Here is a 19,041-nt window from a genome sequence, read left to right as displayed (position 1 = left end):
TACTTCTAGATTAATAATGATGTGCAACTAGTAGACTTATACATAACATATTGTATCGAAGCCGCCTCAGTCTGAAAGTCCTCTCTTTACGACTACTCCGCTTGTATTATTTTATTAATCTTCACTGTATTTCAAATACACTTTGTTTAGGTCATTCACATTCTTTTGTATTTGCCTTTTCTTTTTCAATCCACACAGGCTGGACGTTTTTCACCCACTGCTATTATACTATGAGCATCTACTCACCATTACCACTAATCATCATCATCAAGCAATTGGATGGCGGGAAACCAAGAATGATATTCAGCGTATCCTGTTTCTACGTTTATTCCTTACATTCATTGGCTAGTGGATCAAATTCAACATCATAAATCATCGTCTTCATTGTTTTGCTTTTGTTGTCTACATGCGTACTGTTTTTCTTTCTCAAACCTTTCCCAAAACCCCCGTACCCATCCATTCAACAAACCCTAACCCTCTTCCCCCGGGCTGCGTGGTTTCATTGAGGTGCGATGTTTGTTACATTAAATATACACCAACAATTTGATCACGCGCTTGCTGGGGCAGATGTGGTGAAAGCAACAATAGTGTAATTTCAACAAGGCATGGCCAGGATCTTCTTCTGCTTCCCAACTCAAGCTCTGTGTATAATGCCAAATAATTTACCTTTACCATCAAACAACGAATACGTAATGAATTGGCGTCATTGTTTGGGTTTAAGTTTACAGCATTATGATTTAGAAAAGTTTGAGGTTGACGTGAGTACTACAACTACAGTTGAACTTCTTATCTTCTCTTGCACTTACTTTCCAGTCCCCAAAACCATTGTTTTGTTTCAGTTTAGCAGTTGCAAAATTGTATTGGGTCAGTCGTGTAATGTACTGTACTTAATACTTATACTACCCCCACATTGTCTATCACGCAAATGACTGCCTCTTTCTTTTTGTCTCAAAATGCTACTGGCAGGGTCTGTCTACTACTACTATCACAGAAGTTCAGAACAACAGATTCTTATCCATTGTCTTGGGAAACAAATGCAGCCCACTTCATCATCAGCAATCACAGGTAAGATAAGTTTTCTGTGAGGTATAACGCAAGACAGACTGGTAGTTCTTCTAATACTACAAATATAACTCGGTGAGGGTTTACCGCATCTATCTTTCTGCATGTTAAAGATGTGGCCAATATATTTTTTTATTCGAAAGCACTGTCCGCTGACCTGCATGGCCAATTAAACGTTGCGATGTTGCACAACGTACATTATTTGGTGAAACAGTCCCCCCCTCCACCCCCCCAACAAACACAAATGAACTTCAAATGTTTTCTTTTGAAAATAACTTTGTGACTCATTTTTATTTTAACATAATATAAAGAAAGATGATACAAAAATAAAATATATATGAAATCTTACCCCACAGCTGTCCCTACCCTCCCCTAACCCCAACAAAAATTTCAAAGTTAAATGTAAACCCCAACACCCAAATCCCACCCACCAACAAAAGGTTTGAAAAAGGGCCAAACAAACAGGGTCCATCTCAAAGCCGGCGGGCTTTCAGGTGTTTGTCCACAATGAGCTTCACCCGCTCCTCTATTCCATCCTCAAGCTTCACCCGCTCCTCTATTCCATCCTCAAGCCTCGCTATCCGGCGGAGAATCTTTTGTTGAAATTGCCGGCACCTACATTGGCATGCATGTTGTGGGGGGGCGGCCGATGATGTCAAAATCCGGCGGCGGGCGGCTGCCTGACCACGGCGACGTACTCCTGCAGGCTTGGGGGCCGGGGCATTGGAAGAGGCAGCAGCTGCTGCCGCCGCCTCCTCCTCCTCCTCCTCGGCCTGAGCCACCAGCCGGCGGTAGGCCTCAACGATGGCCTGCAGTTTCCGCTGCCGGGCCCGGACTGCCAACTCCTTCCTTGTTGGTTTTGCAGGAGTAACTATAAAGAAAGAAACAGAATTGTTGTAATCCAAAATCCCAGCAAATCAAGAACACAAAATTGATTCAACACATAGTGGCACAGTAGCACTAGCAAGCAAGCTGAGTACAAAAAATTGTGTTGCATCTATCTTGAACATTCTACGGCCTATATAAATAATTTGTTGGACTTTTTGGCACGGCATTATGCCTGCCCTAGTAGCATGGGTGTACTTCAACGGTCACACACATACGAACACCTGTCTTTTTCATATCTCGTTTTATATCATATACTCTGCTTCCGGGAAGGCGGGAACAGTCTCAAACTAACATTATTTAACAGGGGCCAGCTAGTAGTAAATGTCTAGTAGAGACTATCATTCTTTATATCGCGCAACAAACCTTATTTGGTTTGTGTTTCACCAGCAACGACCCATACATCCAGTCGTCCCCTCCTTCCCTTGCCTTTGGGTTTGACCAAAACACTGCTGCTGAGACTATACTAGCCACCGATATTGGGTGTGTCTCCCAACCACAGAGGCAGCTGTGTTTTCCCCTTTCCATGCTTCCACAACAACCCATGCATCCGACTGCTATCAGCCACCTGCATTGCTGTTTCCAAAGTATCCTTCTATATTAGATGATTGGTGCTTTTTCCTTGCTCCTTTCATCATACTTAAAATCGATCTCCTTAGTGTTGTTAATCCATCGCGGTCATGTTGTGGATAAGACTTAGTCTGCCACCAACCTTTCACAGCTGAGTTGTAGTCAGATAGAAGAGGCCTGTTATTTTATCAATTCTCGCCGGTGGTAATGCTAAGCATGGTAAATTCGCTAATGACAAATAAAGGTGGCGTCATATACTGTCCAGTAGAACTTCAAGTTCGAGTACAGTGAGGAAGTTTTCCCCTCCCACCAAGTAATGCGGATCACTATTGAATGTAACTTACCATCGCCCACCGCTGTTGGATCCTCCCCCACTGCTGCTGGTTCTGGTGTAGGTGCCTCTGGTCCTCCTGTCCCCTCCGGGATCGCCTCTGCTGACGCTGCGCCGCTGTCCCCGTCGGCACTGGTGGATGGTACCGGTTCTGCACCTATAAAAATAAGTACACCTTTTTAGATGGATGCACAGCCCCCATTGTACTTGTTCACCAAGAATGGAGTTCTGCAAAACAGTTAAGTACAACGTAATCAGTAGTAGTCCACATTGCATAGTACAGCAGAGTCATTTGTTATGGTATGGTACCCAAGCTCATCTCATCTGCTACTCTAGTCCTTGGAAATTTGAACTGAACCATGTAACCTTTGTACATCAATGTATACAGTTTTGCGCATGCTACCTCGCAGCTTGTTGCGCAGTACGAGAAGACGCCTTTGAGGCCACATGATTGTTCAATGCATACACCTGAAGAGGTTGGAAAATAAAAAGGCCCGTATTTACTTTTTTTATGTGGATTGTGGAATCGAGTTTGCTTAAATGTTACACCTTTTTTTTACCATGACTGGAAAAAACTTGCATAAATGTATTTCATACTGTCTAACGTGCACCACTTTTGTCATTATTTTTCGGCAGATGAGAAGATTTCCTTCTACGAAGCAGAGATTTCCCGAGCTTACCAAAAAGAGGCATATGTAACCAGTATACGTTCAATGGTGAGGGGTCTCCGACATTTCCCACATTTCCCTATCGTGCACTATTAGCTGTACAAATGTAGATTACTTTATTCAGCCTTTTTTAACTCTGGATTTTTTCAGGTGGGCCCCTTGACGTATTTCACGGAACAACTTAAAAACATTGATGTTACTTACTTACTTCTAACAAAATAAAGCTTTTGAAGTACCACATTGACTCTGAAGTATATTTTCAGTGTCTGTTGTCTTGTAGACTTACACGAGTGAGTGAGCAAAAGGGGGTTACTTAGGTTATGGATTGTGTAATAAAAAAGCATTGGGCATCTTGGTATTGGGGTTCAGGAGTGGGATAATTGAATAATTGACCAATGACTGAGCCCATATAGGTTGTTGTTCAGAGAATTGTGGGTTCCTCAGAGTTCTGTGACTGAGGTGTAAGTAAGGTCCAACCTGCCTATCACCAACATCCAATTTTCTGGTGCATACATAGTTATGTATGTGACTGCATAGAAGAATACCCACAAGAGTAGTAGTGGTATACTAATGTTTACAAAATACTAGACCAACATCTGGATGCATACTTGATTGGTGTCAATTGGCAAAGCAGAGACATTACAGAGGAAAAAGCATAAGACAGGAGTGGACCCTGTGCCTACAGCTATTCTATCACAGATTTTTTGAAAAGATTAATACCTTAACTAAAGAGTGGGTAACAGGGCAAGCTTACCTACAGACAGTCTAATACTAGTAGTAGCACAGAGAGTCATAGCAGAGGCTCTTTGAAGGAACAGAAAGGTAGGGACAGATACCCAAAATTTTGTAAACATAATGAAAATCAAAAAAGCATTTGTCAAAATGTATTTAGGAAGGAAATGTCATTAATCGGTTGGAAAAAAAAGCTCCGTTAGAAAGTTAGGGAAATATCATTGTTCCAAAAGAATGCACTGTTGGACTTACTGGTGACAGCAGCAGGATCCTCAGTAGAGGAGCTCTGTGCCTGTGGTTCACCCGCCGACTCGGTCCCAGCCTTCTGCTTGCCCCTGGGTTCTGTGGTTCATGTAAGAAATAATAAAGAAAGAGAAAAACATTGAGTGCTGTGAAACATAGACATCATTTCAAAAACCACTGCTAGAACATTAAAAGAAACAAACATTGATCTACCATGACTACTGCCTTGCAGGATTCACTGACTGTATACTTGGAGAAAACAACTCAAATGTTCCATAAACATTCTGCTTGCAGATTACTAAGTAACACAGAGGCAGTAACACCTGAACAACACCACCGATTCAAGAATGGGGTAAGCAATTATCTGTAAGTAGGCATTTCTTTTTTATTTTTCCCAGCAAAATGCATAGATAGTTCGGCTACTGACTGAATGCTACTGCTGCTAAGCCTACCCACTCACTAAACAAACTACATCAGTTCTATGGAGGGCTGAGGCAGGGGCAGCTCTAGGCTCATGGTGGTCCTGGGCATGGAGCGTAGGTAGGGGGCCCCGGAAGAGGAGGTTGGGGCGGAGCACGGAGGCCAGTGAAGTGGGGGGAGTCAGGGTGTTTGGAAGTGGAACAGAGGCGGAGGCACCAAATCCCTGCAAGGGGCAGCCACGCAAATATGTATCCTTCCATCCTCAGAGGATTATTAAATTAAGGATATATATTGATGTGGTGGCGTCTGGCGTTTGGTGGCCCTGTGCACTTGCACAGCTTGCACATGCGAAAGCCGGCCCTGGCTGAGGTAAAGTAACTGTAGCATTCATTGCCAGAGGAGGATTCATGCAGAAGAGAAGGCCGTGAAAAAAATGATACAATATGCAAACTACGTACAATTATCCATCCACCGCTATTTCACTGACGGACAAAGGAAGGACAAGACTCTATTAATAGCATTAACTAACTTCAGTTCTCTACAATAAAGAAAATCTCACATCAATAAACAGCAAAAGCTAGCGCCAAGTTGAAACAACACCCAAGAGTCAGTGAAGAAGAGCAGCACAGACCAGTGTCATACAATTACAGTAGATATAACGGAATACATCGGAAATTTAACTAGGAGCACCACTCATCGCGTTACTTATTCAGCCAAGATTCAGAAAGATACAATAACAATACTTATACTACAATAGAGATATATATATTACCTACTGGCGGTCGCCAGTAGGTATATATAGTTAGGATTTTTTCTCTATGGGATTTTTGAAAATTCTATGTCTAATAACTTTGGCGTTTGTGGACGGAATTGGCTGAAATTTTCAGGAAAATGGCACAATTTGTTTCTGAGCAGCCCCTGAAAATTTGGGGGGGGTTCGTAAAGGGGGGGCCGAGAAAAAAGGGGGGTCCCAAAATGTGTTTTTAACATTGAGTTTTCCATAGGGCGGTTAGCCTCACTTTTAGCCCGAACGGCTGAATGGATTTGCACGAAACTTGGCAAAATTGTAGGGACTGGTAGCCCGATGTGCCTTTTGTAGGTCTCAATATATGTGCTTCAGTGGATTTTGAGAAATTAACGTTCAAAAAAAGATATATATCTGTAACAGCGGACCGGGCAGCGCTCCGGTTCGCGGACTTTACGCGGTACGGAGCTTTGTGAAGCGAAGCTGATTGGTTCTCCGGCGTCTGTAAACATTCCAAACAGTCCGTAGCGGCCGCCATCTTGTCTCTCTGTAGGATCGAGAGACAAGCGGAGGCCAAACCGAAGGGGCAAATGACCATAAGGGGGCATAGTAGATCCCCCCTGACCCTCTAGGTTTGATGTGGAGGTTTTAAAAGGGCCCCGCGGGGCAAAAAAAAAATAATAATAATAATGAAACGGCTGAATGGATTTGCACGAAATTGGCAAAATTGTAGGGACTGGTAGCCCGATGTGCCTTTGCTAGGTCTCAATATATGTGCTCCAGTGGATTTTGAGAAATTAATGTTCAAAAAAAGATATATATCTGTAACAGCGCTCCGCTTCGAGTACTTTTCGCGTTACGGAGCTTTGCGAAGCTGATTGGTTCTTCGGCGTCTGTAAACATTCCAAACAGTCCGTAGCGGCCGCCATCTTGTCTCTCGGTAGGATCGAGAGACAAGAGGAGGCCAAAGCGAAGGGGCAAATGACCATAAGGGGGCATAGTAGATCCTCCCTGACCCCCTAGGTTTGATGTGGAGGCTTTAAAAGGGTCTCGCAGGGCAAAAAAAAAAACATATCGTTTTTTTAGTTTTTTTGCGTGGAGTGCGCCCGGTTCGCGAACCGGGAAGCGTTCTGGGGAGCGTACTTTCTTGAAAATTAGTGAAAAAAGTTAGAGTAAAATAATAATTGTGAGTGATCAGATGTAGGGTAGCTCTGAGAAGAGCTTTTGGGTTTATGGTACATTTAGGTACTTATAAGTAGGTACCAATGCACAGTCTTAAATTCAGAGTGAAAATTCTGTTGCCCTCATCTGAGAAGTGAACTCCATCTCCTCTGTAGATATCTTGCATGTAGTAACGCAAGTTATTGTTGTACAGGGAGCCCATTCCATGGTCTCTCATGTAAGCTGAAACAGATTTGTTTACATGCTTCCTCGATTTCTCAATTTGTGGACAAAATTGGTTCGACCACCTCCATTTTTGTCTTTGGCATATATTTGAATATACCAAGGCAGTCTGAGGAAAAAGTGCCATCAATTGCTCAAAGGTATCCTTTAAAAGCATTTCCAGACCTACCCCAGTCAAAGTGCCCAAATCATTACCTCCACAGTGCACAATTAACAGGTCAGGTTTTGGCAAATGCATAAAGGTTTTCACCAATGGTATCAATTGGTGACATTGTAATCCTCTGTGGCCAAACCACTTAATTTCCACATCTTGTAAATTGAGGTTAGGTAAATTCCTGTTTTCAGCGTACCTCTGAGCCCAATAGATGTAACTATGTCCAACAATCCAGACAGAAAACATGGCGAGAGAAGGTTCTCCTGCAGTCAGATGAAGTGTGGCAATGAAATGGCAGTTGAAAAAATGAGAGTGAAAATGAAAAAAACTGAGGAGTTTCTGTGTTAATGAAGCAGTAAGAGTGATTGGTGGATTTTGATTGCTGAAAACAGAAAGTTAGGGTGCATGGATGAGTTCGTTGAAAGATGTATTTTGAGTGGCGAAGAAAAAATCATTAAATGAAAGAATGCACTGGATATGCAGGTGCACTGAGAGTTCAGAGTTCAATTGCAACATTGTTGTGTGAACTTGGAAACACCAGAGGTCTTGCAAGAGGTGGTTGCTATGCAGAAAAAGCAGAGAGGGGGCAGAGGGGGGAAGGGTTTTGATTTGAAAAAAAGTGAGGGAAGAGTTTTGATTGGGTGACATGAGAGATATGTGTGAAGAATTACAGCATTTCTGTGCTTTTGATAGCTGCAGACTCTGGAGTGCATACCTTTTGCTCTGCTGAAGACAAATTGGTGTGTTTCTGAGACTGTTTTGAAACTCAAAGTATTTGCTAAGGTGAGAAAAGATTTCTTTAATTTAGATAGAAAATAGCGTGCTTTAAGGAGAAAATTATGAAGAAAGTTGTGTTTTTCAAATGTTGGTTTGTCTCAAGTGTTTTACAAATAGATTTTGTTTCTTTGAGAAATTGTAATTGGAGAAAATGTGAAGTATTAGTACTGACAGGGTTTTTATGTGCATAGGAGCTGTGGAGTGTTTTCAAATTATGACTTGTAAATCGTTTTTGAGGAAAAGCAATGGTTTTAATATTGATGACAAGGACATAATGGTGTCTGCTTCTTTATAAGGTAATTGAGAGTCTCTGATGTTATTTTTCCCATTTCAATGTAAGAAGTTTGTCTGTGGAGCAAATTGCTTGTAAATATGCTCCCACCTGTGCATGGCAAATTTAGATTTTGAATGTTTGCGTTACATAGGCATGTTAAAGGTGACTGAAACATGCTGCAAAGGCAATCAAAAAACGCTTTTATGTGTCTTAAGGACATTTTAAGTCATTTCCCCATGTGCAGTGTTTTCAAATTATGAGTTGAAAATCGTTTTTGAGGTAAAGGAATGTTTTCAAAATTTATGTGCGCCATATGCCCCCAAATTTCTTTTTCAGGGGTGCAGCAGGGTGTTCTTGAGACACCCCTGCACCCTCGGAAAAATTCGTAATTTGCGATGAGGTAATTGCTAATCGCAAATTGCACCTTCATTCCTATGGGCCTCCTGCTGCATGGAAATGAATGGGTAATTTGTAATTAGAAAATAGCTCATCGCAAACTAGGAATGGTAAAGAATCGCTATTTATTCCTTAAAGTTCGCTATTTAGGAAATGCAAAAAACTTTGATGATACATATGGCGGTTCATCTCTAACAAGATAAGAAGCATAGGGATAGATTGGCGCACCACCAGGGATGTGTTAGTCATTCTGTGCCGCTGTTCCGCCACCTATGGTGTGCTGCATTTACAATGCGGCGCATCATGGGGCAAAAACAGCACAGATGCGTGACGTATCTGTGCCGTAAAGGTGGCGCATTGCTGGAGTTGTATCGCAAGTGTGATGAAGCTCCAGCAAGGCTCAGGGGTGCCCCTGTCGCAGGGTTTCTGTTCTCACACAGAACTGTGGACAGAGGATTGGAACCTCGGCGAATTAGGGTGCCCCAAAACTCACCTTAGTAATTCAAAACCCCTTAGCAAGCTAGGTACAGTGTCATATTGGATATAACAAACTCTCAATGTTTAGACAATCCAGAATATGAACTTATAGTACCTCAGGATACGTGGAACTCATGAACACTCGGTCGTTATATATTTCTTAGAAACCAGAACATGGAGTTAAGAAGAACACATGTGTATTTGAAATGTTTATTTACTAATGCCGTCTTCTCAGGCGTAGTATCTTAGATAATACAAGTACACATATTATCAGTAGCAAAATTACCAGCATAGTTACTAGTACATAAAAAGCGAATGGTGACAGTATGTTAACATGCTGTAAATGAATAAGAGTTAGCAACACTTATAAGCAGCCGCGGGCCGTGGAGGGAGTTACGGTGGGGCAGGGAGGCGGGGAGGGGGAGGGGCAGGGTGGAGAGGGCTCCACCCTGCCCCTCCCCCTCCCCGCCTCCCTGCCCCACTGTAACTCCCTCCACGGCCCGCGGCTGCTTATATCTCACACTCCCTAATACACATATTATATTATTTGCTAAGAAGGTCTCTTTGTGTTGGTTTAGGGCGTGCCCATACTTTAGTGTCTTAGATTTGAAGGAATCACATCAGCATACACCAGCTCTCTCTTCATGTGAACCGCATCAAGTGTTGTGTATGTGTGTTCGGCAAAGCAATATAAAACCCGCCTCATGCCCAGAATTGGCAGAAGCTGCACTTATGTTATGAGTATGAAGTCGTGGAGATCAGACCTCATAACAATTCTGTATCGTGTTGTTCTTGAAACTTCAGCACTCGCTGTACAGATATAGTTTAACAAGTAAAGCAGATAGTAGAGCAATAACATATTATTCTCATGTAAATCACGATGAACTATTAGGTTGAAAGCTAAAGCAACAACTAAGTGTCATGTGCAGAAGTTGCAAAAAAGGAAAAATGGCGTTTAAACCGGTAATGAGCCCATGCTAACTTAACACGGTGTAAAGATATCCAGGATCTAGATGACACCTCCCCATGATCCGGAAACGAACTGAATAAGATAATAGAAGTGCCATCTCATGAGAGCAGATTGCAACTTTATATGTGGACGGTCCGCAAGGTAAAACATTAAAAACTAGGAAAATTTAATGCTAAAGAAAAATAAAACAGCCAACTACTTTATCGAGGTTAAGCCAATAGGCAGGCTAAATAATAAAAACTTGACAAATAAGTCAATGAATTGTCAATGAAATGCTAGTACTGAGCATATCAAACATGAAAAAGGTCTATGACATAACTGTGTATGCAAAATAAGCTGCAACAGCCTCTAATAGGAAGTCACCGTCTTCATCCGAAAAGAGTTCAGCCATCCAATTTAAAAGCGGAAAAGAACATACGTGCTCTCCCAGCACCGGATCCTCTATCACCATCAGAGGACAGCTCGGTGGGTTTTCAAGAAAGCTCTGTTCCAAGAAAGACTGTGTTGCCGCCAGTAAATTCCAGGGACCAATTAGTCCATGCATCAATGCCACAGCCATAATCCTTTCGCCAGGACAAACCAACTCGTGAGTAATGATAGGACTCATCAGCTGATTAAAGTCGACGTCAGGAGAAACCGGTCCGCAGAGACACAAATCAATGGCCCAATCGAAATCACAGGTTAGGCAGTGAAATACAGGCTGGACACAGGTGAAGTAGGAGAATCGAAAAGATAATCCATATGCCGTGCTTAATATCGCCAACGGCATTGTGCCATAATATTCAAGCATGTGATTGCGGAACAGCATCAGCAGCTGCAGGGCGGGAGCTTGCACAGGAGGGACATCCATATTTAAAAATGTAAAAAAGCACAAGAGCGTCCGCTGGTAATGCAAGTAAAAATGGGAATCCACCAAGCACAGTGGAAAAAATAGAATGAAAGAAAGCAGGGATGACTCCAAAGATTTTCTCAAATGAAGTCACGAGACCACTGGTAACAACTTTAAAAAAGTGCGCCAGGCCCTTTGTGGAGGACGCGTTAAAGATAGTCCGAACCATGTCGCTGAAATGCAAAGGCGAATCAGTATTTAAAAGGGTCTGCAACTCTGTACGGGTGTTTGCTATGTGAAGCACGAAAGTTTCACGGGACGAACTCAAGGCCACCTCTCTCTGAGACAAAAGAGCTCTTATTCTTGCCATGCCGTTGAAATCTGCTCCCAAGGTTGGTATTTGTGGCCAGATTGAAAACTCCCTATGTTCATGTGTGGGAGGAAATAGAACATTTCTGCAGCAAATAACCCGTTCACTTACTGTTACGATAAAAGGAATACTTTTAATTAACCCAGAACAATCTTCATTATTGAGCATCAAATAACTACCCTTTTCCAACAACTTGAACGTGGGGATGATAGCAGGAACTGGCGTGCCTTGCAACACGCAAGCCATATTTGGTCGGTGTTTGTTGCATGAACCGTGTAACTGTATGTGCCTACACATTAGTGAATGATCTGGCGTCTTAGTGCATTCCTCTCCATTCAGATAAACTTCTTGATCATCTTTGAAAATCTGTATGTGTATGGAAGCGACCAGACCTCATGAAGAAAACCACTACCTAAAGGTTCATAACGACCTATTGGTATATATTTCATACAATTTGAAAACTTATATAAAGCAAAAGGCAGCGTTATTAAACCGTGGATAAGGCACGTTGCCAAAGCAGCCAACCTTTTGGATTTATACTGGAAATGTTAAAGGAAGAATTACGGAGTAGGGCCTGTAAATCTTTAATGGACAACCGAGTAAAATTACTCCAACCATCATATTCCTCTAACTCCGGGATAGTAGGGGTGTTTAATTTTTTAGAAGTAGCCAATCCAAAGCATTTGGTCTGGGAAATTGTTTCATTCACAAACAACATATGATTTGGGATGAGACATGCACGGTGCAAAGCCTCAGTGCCTTGTACCTGCCAGGTTCGTGAACCCCAAACTGATGTAGATCCTGGATATCTTTACACTGTGTTAAGTTAGCATGGGCTCATTACTGGTTTAAACGCCATTTTTCCTTTTTTGCAACTTCTGCACACGACACTTAGTTGTTGCTTTAGCTTTCAGCCTACTTGCGTCAAGATCTATGCCTGCTTCAAGCAGGCGCAGGGTTTTGATGCAGCTTTGTCCTAGCTGATTGTAAATGCGGCACACCGTGGGTGGCAGAGCAGCGGTGCACGTTAACTGGTGCATCCCTGGGGATGTGCTAGTTAATATAAATCTGCCCCTTTACATTTAATTATGTGCAGGGGACACAGAGTCGGTGAGGTTTATCCAAGGTTAAGAAGAGATGAGTCCTGTTCAGTGAAAAATTGGAGATAGGCTTCACCTCCTCTCAGCATGGTTGGACATGGTTAAATAATAGCTGCAAAATGTTACTCTTGTTAAACAATTTTACTATTATAATCTCTGAGATTTGTCTCTTACTCTGCAACATCTCATTGTTGTTATCTTTCTTTAAAGATAAAGACAACATCAACATGAGCGACAATCAGCAATCAGTTGATTTCGACCTCATCATTGAACTCGTAATTGAAACATCAGTGGATGTTGATCCCTTGGATGATTTCAATCCTGAGGATGAAGAAGAACGTGATGAGGATGCAGATTTGTCAGAATTGTATGACATAGGATGGGAAGCTGACGTGCTTGAGCCTATGGAACTATAAACATTTATTTTATACATTTATAATAAATAAAAAGTAAATATTTAAACCGTTTAATTTAAAAATAAAGACACCTTCAAAAACAGGTTATGTGTAGTGTCTTCAATAAAATATTAAAATATGGTCATAAAATTAGATCAGATTCATATATAAAACAGCACAGGTAAAATGAATATAAATTCCATTTCTTTTCTGTTATTTCTGTATTCTAAATTTGCCATGTACAAAAAAAATTTCTATGTAAAAATGTTAAGTAATGTGTTAAGTTTTTGATGACTGTTATTAATTTACTGTTGGGTAATAGTGGTTAATAACATTTTTTATTATATTTTACCACAGATTCAACTGCAGATTATTTCAAGATTTTAGGATGCCAAGCAAAGAAAGAGTGAGAAAGGCTGCAAAACGTCAAAGACAGCAGGTGAATGAAAAAAAGCAGCAGTCCTCTAACAAAAAGATTTGTCAAGTCACCAAGAAAGCACCGGGTAAGAGTACAAAAACATTCATAAGAAATATCTGTAGTAAAAAAAATATTACTACAGAAAATGTTTCAGTCCAGAAAAGGAGAAGCAATTCAAACGGTAAGGAAAGGCCAATGAAAAATGTTACTGCTAGAGTAAGAGATAACTCTATGCATGAAAGTAGAAGGAAACAACAGTTTAGGGACATTCGTAAACTAATGTTCCGCAACAGGATAATTGGCAATTTGTTAAAAAATATTAAGAAAGGTCAACAGAAAGTGGTTTTTATAAGAGAAAAAAAATAGTTGAGAAAGTTATTGATCAGGCATTTGAAATTAAACGTAAGTTATTTATTTTGACAATCAATAGAATTAGGAAGCTAAACAAGGCAATTTATGATTTCAAAAGAAATAGTAGATGGAAGAGAATAGTTAATCGTAGTAATTTTTGTGAAGTTTTTTCTGGAGAATGGATGCATAGTTCAAGCTCTGAGGCATTTTTTAATGAGGAGAGTTATTTCCAGGATAATGATTTGGTGCATGCAGTTGACACCAGTGGTCGAGCTTATGAAGTGAAAGATGGTTGTCCAGTTGAAAAAGAAAAACTTGTGACAACAGAGATAGAAGAGGTGTTAGGTAATGAGGTTTTAGGGAGACGTCCTAAGGGTCCTGTGTACACCTGGAAGTGTAGTAGTATTTGCAGTGTACGACAGGATTCCATCAATTTGCTTTGTGATTTTATACGGTCATTTAATAAGAAAAGTTTGAAGCAGAAAATGAAGTTGTTGCAAGAATTAGATCCTTGCAGAGTGAGAGAAGTGATAGGTTTGCATGGTCATTCACTGGCTTGTCTTTCCAGGAGAGTATGCCAGAGTGTTTTTCATCATTTCAGGATGCTAGCAGTGCATCATAATAAAGTGAGGAAATTAGTTAGAATGTTGTATTATGCTAAGAGTCCAGCAATTATGCTTAAACAATTATGCGCTGCTCTTTTGCATGGTTCTGAAATAGATGTGAAGAATATATGTGAAGAAATTGAGTTTTGTTACTTTGGAAGTAAAGAGGAGAATGTTGAAATTGACCAAGAAGAAGAGAGTAATGTGGAAGATAGTGTACAGGTTTCCAGTACAGATAATTTCCAGTGGGAAATTGCGACGTTTGAGGTGAAATCAAGTGAGAGGCCAAATTTCACTTGTGTGTGTTGTCGACGCACTTATTATAAGAATCAGACTAAGTTAGTGGATTTATATGGAAAAAGTGAAAGGGAAAATAATAGTGAATGGAAGGATTTTACAACATACTTGATGGTAGAAAATTGTTTTGATTTGGGATTGGATCAACGTGTGTGTACTTATTGTTGTAAACCAGATGCCTGATAGAGCAGTTCATAATAATCTGGAATTGGTTGAGATTCCTTCTGAATTGAAGGATTTAAATACTTATGAATCTATTTTGATTCAAAGTATCCATCCCTTTCAGGCTATTGTAAGAATGGAGCCAAAGACAGGGAAATTGCCTCCATCAGATTTACAGAGAGGATTAAAGGGAAGAGTTGTTTATTTGCCTCTAGATTTGAAGAAAAACATTAACACAATTGGAGTAGAAAAAGTGGAAGAGGAACCTCTTGTTATCTTAGTTAATGGGGTTCCGACAAAGAATAAGAAAATATGGCAAGATTTAGTAGATGTTAGGAAAGTCAAAAGGGCAACATTGTATTTGAAAAAATATAATAAATACTATAAAAATGTATATGTTGCAGAAGAGGAAGTAAGTGAGGAAGAGGATAGCGATTTGTGTGCTGGACAAATTGAGAAAGTAGAACCCTGTACTAGTGAAGAAATATATGAACATTATAGTGTTCATCCTTTGCATTCCAAGGAAGTCATGGGGAATGCTATTGAGTTGTTTCAAATGAAACAAGCGAAAGGGAGTCCCATTAGTGTTTGGGAGGAAAGTTTGGAAGCTCGGTGTTTCCCACAGCTTTTTCCAACAGGTCAGGGAGGAAGATATGATGAGCGACCTCATCAAATTCCTGCTTCTGAATACCGGACTTTGCGATTGTATGCAGGAGATCCTAGGTTTCGACAATGCATTCCTTATTTGTTTCATCTCCTGTTTGAAAGCGATCTGTCTGGACTGTCATATGCAGTGAACCACATCTTGAAAAGTGGTATACACATGCAAAACATCTCGGCAAGTGACTTTATGGATAAAGTCAATGTCCAAGACAGTATTTTGGATTCTCACCTGCTTAATCTCATGGCGTGTCAGCGTGGTACTAATGAGTACTGGTACCGTCGTCATGGTGATTTAAAATGTATGCTGAGGAACTTAGGAACTCCCACATGGTTCCTCACTTTGAGCTGTGCTGAGTATGGCTGGGAAGACTTACTTGAATTTCTACGAGAGGCAAATGCTAACGTAGAAAACATCGAATTCAAGACACCCGGAGAACTGTGCTCTTTGGATCCAGTCAATGTATGTAGGTACTTCAATCATAGATTTGAAGGTATGATGTCTTTCATCATGAATAAGAAGAATCCACCTCTTGGAGAGGTGTTGGATTTCTTCTGGAGGAAGGAGTACCAAGCAAGAGGTGCTCCTCATATACATATGTTGCTGTGGATCAAGGATGCACCTAAATTTGGAACGGATGCAGAAGACTCAGTGATGAGTTTCATAGAACAGTATTCTACGTGTGCTGTTCCAAACGCAAAGGAGAAAAAAAGCCTAAGAGAAAAAGTTCTACGTTTCCAAAGCCATCGATGTGGAAAGTACTGTCGTCGTAAATTCCGGAACAAAGACAAGTTCTACACCAAATGTCGTTTCGGCTTTCCACGACCGGTGATTTCTAAAGGAAGAGTGAACAGTTTGATGTCTTCGCTGCGACATAATGTGATGAAGAAATCACCTAAAAACACATACAATTTGAAGAGGAACGAAGAGTCTAAGTACATCAACGACTACAACCCGGTGATTTTGTCCATGTGGAATGCTAACATGGATATACAGTTTGTGGCTGATAACTGTATGGCTGTGGCTCGGTATGTGACATCTTACATCACCAAAAAAGAGAAGACAGAATTGAAGGATATGTGGGAGGACATTTCCCATGAAAAGAGCCTCAGCAAGAAGTTGTACAGTTTCAGTCTGAAGATGTTGTCGCATCGAGAAATTGGAGCTTACGAATGTTCTGACCGGTTGTCTTCAGCAAGTCTCTATGCCAAGTCCAGGAGTATCGTTTGGGCGAGTGTTGGTCTTGCTGCAACGCGTAATCGAGTTCTCAAACCTGTGCGGGAAATTGAGTATTTGGCGGAAAAGGAGCCAAACAGTACCAACATTTTGAAGAGCAACATGTTGGATACATATTATCCAAATCGAAGCAGTCACCTCGAGAATGTTTGTCTGTATGAGGTTCTGCAAAATTACATATTCAAGAGGAACATCAAAGAAGATACTGAGAAAGGAATGTATGCTGTAATAGGAAGTGAGGGATGTCTGGTCAAGCAAAGAAAATGCCACTTGATAAACCATCGAAAATTGAGTGGCGAATCTCCTGAAAAAAAGGAGTTTTTCTATTTAGCACTTTTGCAACTTTTTAAGCCTTGGCGTGCAGAAGAGGAACTGCTTGGAGATTTCCTTTGTTACGAAGACTCATTCAATGCTGCCAAGGAGACCATAGAATGTCCTGCTTTTCCCAAATATGTAGAAATGTTGAATGTGGAAATTGAGCAGGAAGCAACGATTGCAGCCGAAATTGCCAGAGACAGTTCTCAGGACAGTCAGAGTTCTGCTTCATTGAGTCAGGATCCACTAGGAGGACCTCTTATCGAAAATGAAGCTGCCACTGCTATGAATGAAGTGGAAAGAGCCATGGCACATGCTCAGGAGGATGCGGTTAACTTAGAAGAGTTGGAAAGACAACTCAACGTTGAGCAGAGGAAAATATATGACGAACTTACCATGCAAATTGATCATGGATTAAGTCATGACAAGAAAGAGTGCTCATGTACGTCGTTGAAGCCTGTCCGACTGTACGTGAGTGGAGAAGCGGGAACTGGAAAAAGTTTCCTTATTAAAGCAATTTCATGTTATTTGCAGGAAAGGACAGAGTCATCGCTGTCTTGTGTTGTCACCGCTCCAACTGGACTGGCAGCACATAACATTAAAGGGATTACTTTACATTGTTTACTGATGCTGCCAGTGGAGCATGACAACAAATTAGAATATCACAAGCTATCTGGAGAGGCTTGTTTTGAAGTTTCAAGAGTCTTGAGGAAAATGAAACTTCTTATCATTGACGAAGTAAGCATGGTTTCCAATGTCATGCTTGCCTTTGTGCATTTGAGAATGCAAGAAGTTCTCAAAACAGAGTATGATGTGTTATTTGGTGGCAAACACATCATTGTTTTCGGAGATCTTCTGCAGCTGACACCAGTGAAAGGGCAACCTGTGTTCAAAATGCTCACGCATGAAGATACCAGGAAGTGCTTAGGGAGCATTGGCAACGTCAATATATGGTTAAACTTCAATTATGCTGAACTGCATGAAAATATGCGTCAGGCAAAGGATGAAGTTTACAAGACTATTCTACAAGATGTTAGAATTGGAAAAGTGACCGAGCATGGGAAAGAAGCTTTACATGCACGATTACTGACAAATTTATATCCAGACGAAGATGTTGTGCCTGAGAATATTTTTCAGAAAATTACTGAGAAAAAATCTGGAATATGTTTGATGCCAACTCTTGCAGAATGTGCCAAATTCAACAACAAAATGTTGCATTTAGAAAAGCAAGAGATTGTGAAACTGGAAGCTATTGACAGAGTAGAGCATATGGGATCAACAATTATTTTGTCTGAGAATCTGAAAACAAAATTGGATTCATTAGAGAAGAGTATATCTAAAACTGCGGGTTTTGAAAAGACTCTGAATGTGTGCTTGAACTGCCGTATAATTTTAAGAAGGAATTTACATGTTGAAAGAGGTCTGGTAAATGGATCAATGGGTAATGTTGTTGATTTTGTGAAATACAGAAATAGAGATGGAATTGAATTTTTAAAAATTAAATTTGATGGCATTGAGGAAGTACAGCTAATTGGTCGTTGTTCTGCTAGATTTTTGCTTGTAAAAGACTTATATGTTCGTCGTAAGCAGTTTCCTGTTTGCTTGGCATATGCGGTGACAATCCATAAATCGCAAGGTTTAAGTGTAGACTGTGCATTGGTGAATATTGGCAGTTCTGTGTTCAAGGAGGGTATGGCATATGTGGCATTGTCACGAGTTAGAACTTTATCGGGATTGTACTTGATTGAGTGTGATGTCACAAACATTTGTGCGGATCTAGATTGTGTTAAGGAATACAATAGGTTAAGAAGAGAGTATGCGCCACATTTGCCTCAGTATCCTTTGTTTGAGAAACGTGTGGTAGGCCGGAAACGAAGAAATGTGACCAATACTGGGGAGGTTGTAGCAAAAAGACGAAAAGTCGATGAACCTGAAATTATAAGCAGAAACAAAAAGGATTCTGTTGAAGATGTTGTTTGTTTTCAATTTGAAAACAGTTCTGGTGTCAACTGCTATGCTAATGTAGTGGTTAATGTTTTGTTTTCTCTAGAAAATGTAAAAGAAGAGATTGTGGTCAATTCTGATCAAAGATTTTGCAGTTTGTTAAATTCTGTGTTAGAGAAATGTAGCACTGATAGAAGAAACATAGAAAGTGTGTCTGAAATTCGAAATCTGTTAGACAGATGTTCAGGCC

The sequence above is a fragment of the Lissotriton helveticus genome, chromosome 2_1, assembly GCF_964261635.1.
Source record: "Lissotriton helveticus chromosome 2_1, aLisHel1.1, whole genome shotgun sequence".
Taxonomy (NCBI): Eukaryota; Metazoa; Chordata; class Amphibia; order Caudata; family Salamandridae; genus Lissotriton; species Lissotriton helveticus.
This window is presented reverse-complemented; position numbering follows the sequence as displayed.